At 37.2% G+C, this 10,213-nt stretch overlaps 1 long non-coding RNA gene across 1 annotated transcript in view; it reads left to right on the plus strand.

The window, feature by feature from the left end:
* Positions 1-10,213, plus strand: part of LOC141278056 (uncharacterized) — a 42,298-nt gene that overhangs the window by 20,315 nt on the left and 11,770 nt on the right. The window contains exons 2-3 of the long non-coding RNA XR_012330272.1: positions 2,769-2,858; positions 4,731-6,662. This is a non-coding gene — a long non-coding RNA (uncharacterized lncRNA). The remainder of the gene's footprint in view (positions 1-2,768; positions 2,859-4,730; positions 6,663-10,213) is intronic.

The raw sequence follows: 10,213 nt of genomic DNA on the forward strand, positions 1-10,213 counted from the left end.
GAAATAATAATATTATGTATTTTGGCATCTGTGGAAATGAGACCTGTTTGAGAGAAATTAAGCTAGCTTACACAATTAAGAAATTTCCAATTCTGAGCCTTTGCATAATATCTTAAGTGTGATGTATCATACCAGTTACACAGACTAAACTAAAAATGCAATTGCAGAATTAAAGCAAGAATTGAAAGAAGAAAAGGGTAGAAATCCTATTGAAAGAAAGAAAACACTAGTGATATCAGGAACAGATTTCAGCATTCAAAGAAAAACATATTTGTGAGAATATAGTAGATATTGATAACAAAATGGAGGTGGAATCTAAGAAGTTATGAGTTCTGTAAGAAGACAGGACAACTGGAACAGAAACAAAGCTCAAAGACAACATTAAAGAAAACTTTACAGTGTTTTTTAGAAAAACTAGGATATGCATATCAAATGGTTTCATAACAGTACAAGCAAACTCAGTGGAAAAATTAACAAGCTGGCAAGATAATTAAATTATTAAAGTAAACATCATATAAGCACAGTGTACTAAAAAAGGAAACAAACAATAAAATTACCTAAAAAATAACACAAACTGGTCTGACCTCAAACTTTTCTGCTGAAAACGCTGAAGGTAATGGAAAAGCATCTGCTAAGTTCTAAGGGAAATAGACTGTGATTCATCTTTATTGTCACTAATCAAGTTTCCTCTAGGATGTAAAAGCTTCATAGGTACAATTTCAAATATTTTGAAAATTGATCATCTGTGTATTATGATTTTTGAAAATAAATTCACACTCATATACTGGCCAACAGAGAGATGAATCAAAATGAATAAATCAGGAATGGGAATTTCATAGCATTAAACAGCCCTATCTTCAGTTTTAGAAACACAAATTAGAAAACCAGTTTAGAGGATGATCGTGTGTTGAGAGGTATATCTTGCAACCAGAGGCAAGTATGGTTCTGCATTGCTCTCTTTAGTTACTCCTTTCTAAGACACCTTCCTAGAACTGGGAAATGAGTTTTGTGTGTATAACTTGGTTACTTGTGTTTGATTACTACTCAAAACAATAACTGATGAAGTTTTGTTTTACTACTTATTATAGATGACACCACTATTTACATTTTTAGGTCATGATGCTGAACTATGAACCATCCTCTCCTTACTACCTCTGCTTCTTAGAACCAGGGATACACAGAACAGCAAAATGATAGCTATTTCATTTACAAGGAAATTGTCAAATTAATTTTTTGCATCATCAAAACTCATATTGAATGATGAGTTACTTTTTTTTTTTAATTGGGCAAAGTATAAGTATAATCCCAAGAGTGGCAGGCAGTATCTCTCATGAAGCCTCATTTTTTTCCCATGTTTTTAGTTATAAAAGGTACTATATTTTGGTTTTATCTTTCAAAATAAATTTATTTATATGTATACTGGCATATAGAAAACAGCAATGCAAAAAATACATTTCATTTTTTGTTCCTTTTTTTGTTTTTCTTCTTTTCAACTTGTAAACTCATTTCCCCCTCTTCTCTCTCTACCCACATCAGCCTACTTCTCCACAGGGAAATAATGTGAATTACCTAGTAATAAACCTTCCATATGTCTTCAGGAACATACATTCTTATACAAATATAATCCTAGGATCCTCTGTGGGTGATATAGAGGGTATGTGTGTGCATGTTTCATGTGTGTGTGTGTGTGTGTGTGTGTGTGTGTGTGAGTGATTACTTGTTTTTCCAAAATGGGCTACACTTCCTACACAAGGATTTTCCTACTCAGCAATTCTTCATGGAATTTCATCTAAGTCATCTGACATGGCTCTAATTTTTTTTCTTTTTAGTGGTTGCATCATAGTCCATGGCAAGAATGTACAAAGCTTATTTTTTTTTCTTTTATGGCACTATGTAGCAAACATTCATATATGTACACATATATATGAATATATATGTGGATATATATATCCTATATATTCATATATATATATGGATATATATGTGTCCTATATGTGGATATATATATCCTATATATCCATATATATATATATATATATATATATATCCTATTTATCCATCCATATCCTACATACTGCCTAAAAGAGGAAGAGGGGGTTTCATTTCATTTCTTGGGGTAGATTTTTAAGGATGGGACCAGAGAGTGGAAGAATATATGTACTTTTATTTCCCTGGTGGTGCAGTGGTTAAAAATCTGCCTGCCAATGCACGGGATACAAGTTTTATCCCTGGTCAGGGAAGATCCCACATGCCGTGGAGCAACTAAGCCCGTGTGCCACAACTACTTAGCCTGTGTTCTAGATCCTGCAAGCCACAAATACTGAGCCCATGCACCACAACTACTGAGCCCGCGTGCTGCAACTATTGAAGCCCCCATGCCTAGAGCCCTGCTCTGCAACAAGAGAAGCCAGCACAATGAGAAGCCTGTGCACTGCAACAAAGAGTAGCCCCTGCTCACCGCAACTAGAAAAAGCCTGTGCACAGCAACAAAGACCCAATGCAGCCAAAGAAATAAAATAAAATAAAATAATAAAATAAAACAAAATAAATAGAAAATAAAGTATTCCAACAGATTGCTTTTCTAAAATGAAAAAAGTCTTCACATTTTTACAAACTGTGTATGAATGCACCCTTTACGGCATATTCCTGTCCTCAATAGGTGATATAACATTTTTTAAAAGTTGCCAGCTTCATGAATATAAAGTGCTATTTTGTTATTTTCATTTTCCTGCTGCTAAGTGACTTTAACCATCTTTTTCTTTGTTCAGGGGCCACCTGGATTCGCTCTGCCTCTATCTTCTCACCACTCCTTCTTTTGGGCCGTTTGTCTCCATCTTGACAGTTTGTAAGAGCTCTTGGTGTGTATTCCTATTAACCCTTTTTCTCCATTACCTTTGTAATTAAAAGAAGCTTTGTTTTAGGAAAAGAGACAGAAGATAAAAGGATCTGAATTTCATTCAAAGATGAAAATGCTTAAAACATTCTCTCTTGGAAAGATTTACATTTTAATTGGTCTCAAACCTGAAAAGAATGAAGATCCTAGAGATACTTCTAATCATCAAGGAAAGGGTATAAATCAAACCTCTTTGATGGCTTGATTTGCACTTCTCTCACTGATATTTAGTCTGTACACACTGTAGTATCTGGATACTCCATCATGCTGAAAAGCTAAGTATGTGTTAAGTTCAGACTTACAGTGGAGAAGGAGTAGGGGCACAATGGCAGGGGAAGCAGTCTGTAGAGACTTAAACTTTCAGGTCTTAGGTGACTGTAGTGGAACATTTGTTTTGCTTTGTTTTGTTCTTATTTTTTTATTGTGGTAAACTACATATAACATGAAATTTTAAGTACAGAATTCAGTTCAATGGTATTATGTACATTCATAATGTTGTGCAATCATCACCACCATCCATCTCCAGAACATTTTCATCTTCCCAAACTGAAACTCTGTACCCATTAAACAATAACTCCCCCTTCCCTCCTTTCCCTGCTCCTGGCAACCTCCATTCTACTGTCTGTTTCCATCAGTTTGACTACTCTAAGTACATAATATAAATGGAATCATACAGTATATGTCTTCTGTGACTGGCTTATTTCACTTAGCATAATGTCCTCAAAGTTCATCCATGATGTAGCATATGTCAGAAACCCCTTCTTTTTTAAGGCTGAATAATATTCCATTATATGTAAATACCACATTCTATTTATCCTTTCATACATGCATTGATAGACACTTGTGTTGCTTCCACATTTTAGCTATTGTGAATAATACTGCCATGAACATCGGTGTACAAATATCTCTTTAAGACCTTGTTTTCAGTTTTCTTGAGTATATTCCTAGAAATGGAATTACTAGATCATGTGACAATTTTATTTTTAATTTTTTGAGGAACTGCCATAATATTTTCCACTGTGGCTCTGCCATTTTACATCCCTATCAAGGGTGCACAAGGGTCCCAATTACTCCACATCCTTGTCAACTCTTGTCATGTTCTGTATTTTTAAAAAGTATGTTAGCCATATTAATGGGTGTGAGTTAGTATCCTCTTGTAGGTTTGATTATCTTTTCCCTAGTGATTAGGGATGTTGAGTATCTTTGCATGTACTGATTGGCCATTTGTGTATCTTCTTTGGAAGGACCTTTTGTTTTGAGGTTGCCGCAGGCTTGATTCCATAAAGGGAGCTGACATGCAGACCTCCTGGGCACATAGAAAACAAACTCTCCAGTATTTCCAGAGCACGTAGAATGTCTGGAAGAAGAGGGCTGATGTTTGCCTGAACAATTTAGAGGCAATAGAGGCAGGCTGACATAGTGCAGCACCCTCCCACCATCCACCAGATAAAAAAGACAAAGACAACAACAGAGGCCCCTGGGCAAATACTCTCCTCGGTCCCTGTATCATGTGGCCGTAGATTCCCAATGTGGGTACCAGTATGGGCTCCACCACTTACTACTTGTATAAACTTGGACAACGTAGGTATGTTACTCCCCTTATAGGATGAACGTTGACTTGCTTTTCTGTAAAATTAGGAAAATACCTCCAGGACCTGTTCAAGCATTATAGGATCAAGAGTTGAATGTATATGAAGTTGCCTTCAAATTGATTTAAAACATTCTAGAAATGTGACTGCTTTGGCAACTTTCCAGAGAAGGGTTAATTTCATTCTGTGAGCTGGTAAGCCCTGAAGAGTCATCATTAAATATTTTATTATTATTTTTTTTTTTGCAGTACGTGGGCCTCTCACTGTTGTGGCCTCTCCCATTGCAGAGCACAGACTCCGGACGCACAGGTTCAGCAGCCATGGCTCACGGGCCTAGCTGCTCCGCGGCATGTGGGATCTTCCCAGACCGGGGCACGAACCCGTGTCCCCTGCATCAGCAGGCAGACTCTCAACCACTGCGCCACCAGGGAAGCCCTAAATATCATTTTAGAGTGAGAATAAGATGGCGATTTAAGTTTGGTCCCATAAATGTTTGTATATTATTAAAACCTTCTCTTCAGTAAAGATGTCAGAGGGGAGAGACTTCACCATGGTAGGACATCCTACTCAAAGGTATGATTCATAACAGAAGGTGCTAAGCCACGGAATCTGCTTGCCCCTTCCCCCATTCAAAATTTCAAAAAGTGCAGATGAGCTACTGGCCAGTGAATGCATGCCTACATGCATGAAAATCGGCCTTTTATAGATGAGAATTGAGGTCCCGGGGGTGTGGACGAGCAGGCAGAGCCCACGCCAGACCTGCTAAATAGGGCCCATGTTGTTCTCTTTACCGCCTCCTCATGGCAGCCAGGTGCTTTGAGAACCCAGAAACATTATTTCTGCCATTTACATCATATTTTTGAAAAGTTTGGAAAATATAAGTAGAAAGAAAATCTGTTGGTAGGCAAAGTGTTATGAATCACAGCATCTCTCTGAAGCATTTGAGCCAAGAGGATATTTTGATTCAAACAAGTCATATAATTCAGGCCAAAATGGCTTCCAGATTTGAACTTCCCAAAACAGTCACAGTTCGCCATGTCATTTGGCTGACATAGATAGGGTAATCCCCATTCTTAAGATGAAATAAAAATTCTAGGAAAAATCAAAATCGGCTAGTACCTTTTACATCTGGAGGGCATGGGAGGAAGAGAGACAAAACAGGGAGCATTACAATATTATAATCTGTTAGTCATCAAAGAAATCTTTCTCTATGTTCTATAAATTCAGCTGCATAAACTGCACTAGACTCAGGGACAGCCTACACACACACACACACACACACACACACACACACACACAGAGAATTGAACTAGGGACTGCTTTAATGGCAAAGTGGTCGTAAACCAGTGTGTTGGAATTTTTCATCAATATGACATCATTCCCAATGTGACATCGGAGTGCCTACCCTCCATTTCCTCTCCCTCTATCCCTCACACTCGCCCCCTTTCCTCTTAAAGAGATGATGAAGCTGCCTGGGCAGCACAGAAGGATAATAAAAACCTGTATCCCTTAAGCTGAATTCAGCCCACTGAACTGCACAAACAGCAATAACCAAAACAAAGCTAGCAGGAAACGTTTGTACACAGCATCTGTTATGATCACATAACCATGAGACAGCTGTTTAATCCCAACTGTTAACATAAGATCATTTGTGTGTTTGAAGAGCAATCCCATTTGGATTTCCCCCTTTATTTATTTATTTTCTAGCTTTTCCAAGAGAGAGGCTTTCTCAGCTGTAGGATGCAATTTGTGTTTCTGGCTTTTTCCACTTTCACCCTCAGCTTCCGAAGGAGAAGGGTGGTACGGTTTTCTAACTATAAATACTCAGAGAGGAGAGATGACGGCTGTGTGGTCTCCTAGCTGAGCAGGGCATGGCCCTTTCTCAGCCTTTGGGACCTGCTTTTTGATCCCCAGAACATTTATAAACCATTCTGGTCAGATTATGGGAAAAGGCCCTCACATGAAACGCATCTGGTGGTCTCAGCCAAATTCTGGTGAGACTTGAGTTTTCTCAGCACCACCCAGGATTGGAACCAATTCCTGTAAAGTGCAGTTCCAAAACCCAATCATTAGGCTCACAATTGCTTTGAAAGGGTCAAGGAAGGATGTCAGCAGTTTGGGTGGCCTATGTGAGTCCCCACATTGGAACAGTGAGCAGGACACCTAGATGGCTTATGATGGTGAGTTTTAAGGTTATACTTTTTTCTGTTTTTTCCATTTACATCATACTTCACTGCCTGCAGGCTCCCTAAATGCTCAGTAGAGAATATGCATGCTTCACTGTTGAATTGCAGCCAGCATACCACAGAAGTGGTTGATGCCAGTGGCAAGCAGGCCAGAGCTGACCACATGGCCCTGAGGTGAGGGGAGCTGGCCATGCAAATGTGGACAAGCATTAACTTTGAAAACTGCCTGAAATTAGCATTACATAAATCTGACTTCACCTCCTGCTTTAAATATTTAATTCCATCGAATCCTCTAATTTGATCCCAACATGGTGATAGTATTTGTGACACTAAGTTTACCTTTCTGGGAAATTTGAAAGTCTAAGTCCTTCTAAAACTTTTAATATATGTCTTAAACCAGATTCTTAGGACAAGTTCATTTCTAGGTCATACAAACCTTGGGAATGGAAGGGACTTTTCACTCCTCTCTCATTTTCTTTTCCTTTTTTCTATTTTTTTTATGCCTGATGTTTAATTTAAATTAATTTAATTTTCAGCTTTTTAAAAATTATAATTGACAAGTTAAAGTTGCATATATTTAAGGTAGCCTACTCCATATTTTGATATACATATCCATTTTAACCAGCATAATCAAATTAATTAACTTTTTTGATCTTAACTTTTGAAAAATATAAGTTGTTTAAGAGGAATTTACATCTCTTTTAAATGAAAAATATCACAACAACAATTTTTGAATGACTGCTGAATTTCTCCTGATTAAAATGACCTCATTCTCTCTTGTGGTTCCACATTCTCACAATTATTGCTTTATTCTCCATCCCTGTCCCCTTAAAGAAAAGTTACTCAGGCTTCTACAGAGGCCAGTTTTATGAGATTTAGTAGGAAAAACAAAAGTAGTCAGTGATGGCTGCAGTCAAAAGACAGTGACTATCAATGTTAGAAACAATTAAACATTTAGGTCAGTCTAGGTGGTGATTTATTATCATACTTAGGTAAAATGCATTTACCTTTAGCTTGACATTCTTTATCACACATACAAATGTTTGCATCCAGCTGCAGGGCTGGGGGAGCTACTGTGATCTCTACAGAGTTTGAACATCCATCTTAATGGTACACTTCCGCTTCATGGGACAAAATCACCAACATCGTTAATGGGAGAAAATCCTTTATCGACTGATTCATTTCCGTGTTTTGTTTCTGCAGTGAGACGGGATATCCTGTAAGGTGGCGAAAAGGGAGGGAAAATTAGTACTATCCGTTTCTGATTTGCCATTATTATTATTGTTATTTCTACTCTCAAGATGGTATTTTATATATCTACTGATTTTCATATATAACATGTATTTTTGGCGATGTTTTTCTTCTCTCCTTTCCCATTTTACCCCAGTTAAAAAATTACTCTTGGCAGGATTTGGAAGGGAGTTTATCTTTGCTACATAAAGAAGTCATATCATTTAATAATCTGCTACTTTTAATAAAACTAAATAATGTAATAGTTATTAGGTACCCCAGTTTACTGAATAAAAGCCCTGCTTTATTTTATTTGTTTTGCTTAAGTATGGGACCAGTTGAGGAAATAGTTTTGATTGATTTTAACTCCCAGAATGGAGAGAGAAACTCCACTGTCTGAGCAAGCACACAAAAGTTACAAGTATCTCTCAGATGCTCATTAGTCAGCTAAAACCAGGAAATAAATATCCTACTGTTTTGTGATCACTTCCAGTTACTGCTGTCACAGGAAACATAAACAAGAGGGAGATGACCTGAGAAAAACTGGGTCCCAATTGGACCCTGACCAATTCACATACTACACACACCTCACCAGAACACTTAGCCCTGGTGAAAAGAACCAGATGAATCTGCTGCTGCCCCAGTAATGTTTGAAACTGGCCACATTTATTTCTGAAACTTTAGCCAGACACTCAAAGTTTCAGAAAAGTATTTTTCTGGATAAGTTTTGTTGCATTTTTGTCAAGTACGAAATGCTACATTTCAAGGCAGTATATATCTTTGAAACAAAGCTTGAGGATTTTCCCATTCAATAGACTTGTGTTCTGCGAAACATAAGACAGATCTTGGCAAACAACTATTCATGAGATCGTGGTTTTACAAATAAGCACATTTGAAATGAGGACAGGGAGGTAGTATATTGCTTGATATCAGAGGGAGGAAAACTGAGAAATAAACCAATTCTAAATTAACCAAAGATTTCCTTTTGCAAAGTGGATCCTTCCTACATTATATCTTCTTCCTTTTTGCTTAATGTGACTTCTGAAGTGGCAGCCCTTTCTCAAGCTGTTCATCTTAAATATAAGAAACAAATAAACCAAAAAATGAGTAAACAGACAATGGAGGTGAAGTGTTAAGAATGCGGACGGTATGCCAGTAGGAAGTTGTCCTCAGCAGTCCAATGCATCATTTCCTACAGTTTCTGTTTCCACCTCACCTTCCTCCTGTTCATACATCCCCCTGTTTTCCCATGGTCTATGCCCCATGGCCTGTATGGCTGTGTCATGCTGAGTTCCAGCTTTGCTTTTTCTAATCTACATTTCCCTTCAAGGTTAGACCAGAGGTCAAAGAGAATTTCTGCTTACCCATTATCTATTCCTCTGATTATTTCATATGACATCAGTTTTCCTCATGATTCTTAATAATGAGCTCTACCTGAGAACGTATTCAATACTTTTTAATACAAGACACAGGGCAAAAATTAGGAGCACTCCCAAATTTACCTCTCACACATCCTCTGGAAAATTTGTATCTCAGTTAAGTCTTGGGGGGAAAAATGTTTGCAATTTCTTCTAAATTGTTGGACTGTAGCCACTATTTACTCCTTCTTCAGATCACCTCCTATGTCCCTCCCAACGATCTGCACATACTATGGAGGAAATGGAAATTCTGTCCAAGATGGCTCAGTCCCATTGTCCTTGTAAATCTGATCAGACATAACTCAGCATAATACAAAGTGTAGATTTCAATTTACTTGTTAGAAATATTCCAGAGAACATTTTATACTTTGAAATATGTGTTTTAAATTTGTTAACTCGCTTGCTTGCTGCTGTTTGGTTTTCTTTTCTTTTTTTTTTTTAGAAAAAAAACTAAATTGATAGAATTGATTGGTAATTTGAGCATTGAAAACAGAAAGATTCCTTTGACAATTGAGTCAAAGGATGTTTAATATAAAAAAGGCTTTTCTGAGAAGAAATACTTTGAGAAAAATAGTCTGATTAAGCATTTTACACATTCAGAAAAGAAAACTATGCAAACCAATTCCCGATACTTCATTCCCTCAAACAACTGAAGTGGTAAATTGAGGCAATTATCCCAAACACCTTTCCTTAATTATAGGGATTGTCTAGGTAAGCAGGTTCTGGGCCTAAATTTTTACAATAATTATTTTAATTTGCACTTTGTTTTGCACGTGAAGACACAGCCTTAGCATCATGGTCACTTATAATTTTGTATCTGAACTCTGTGACTAAACATATTAGGTATTTTAATACCACTGCTAACTTAATTTTTTTAATCTTACATTCTTGAACATG

This window comes from Tursiops truncatus, chromosome 2, assembly GCF_011762595.2.
Source record: "Tursiops truncatus isolate mTurTru1 chromosome 2, mTurTru1.mat.Y, whole genome shotgun sequence".
NCBI lineage: Eukaryota > Metazoa > Chordata > Mammalia > Artiodactyla > Delphinidae > Tursiops > Tursiops truncatus.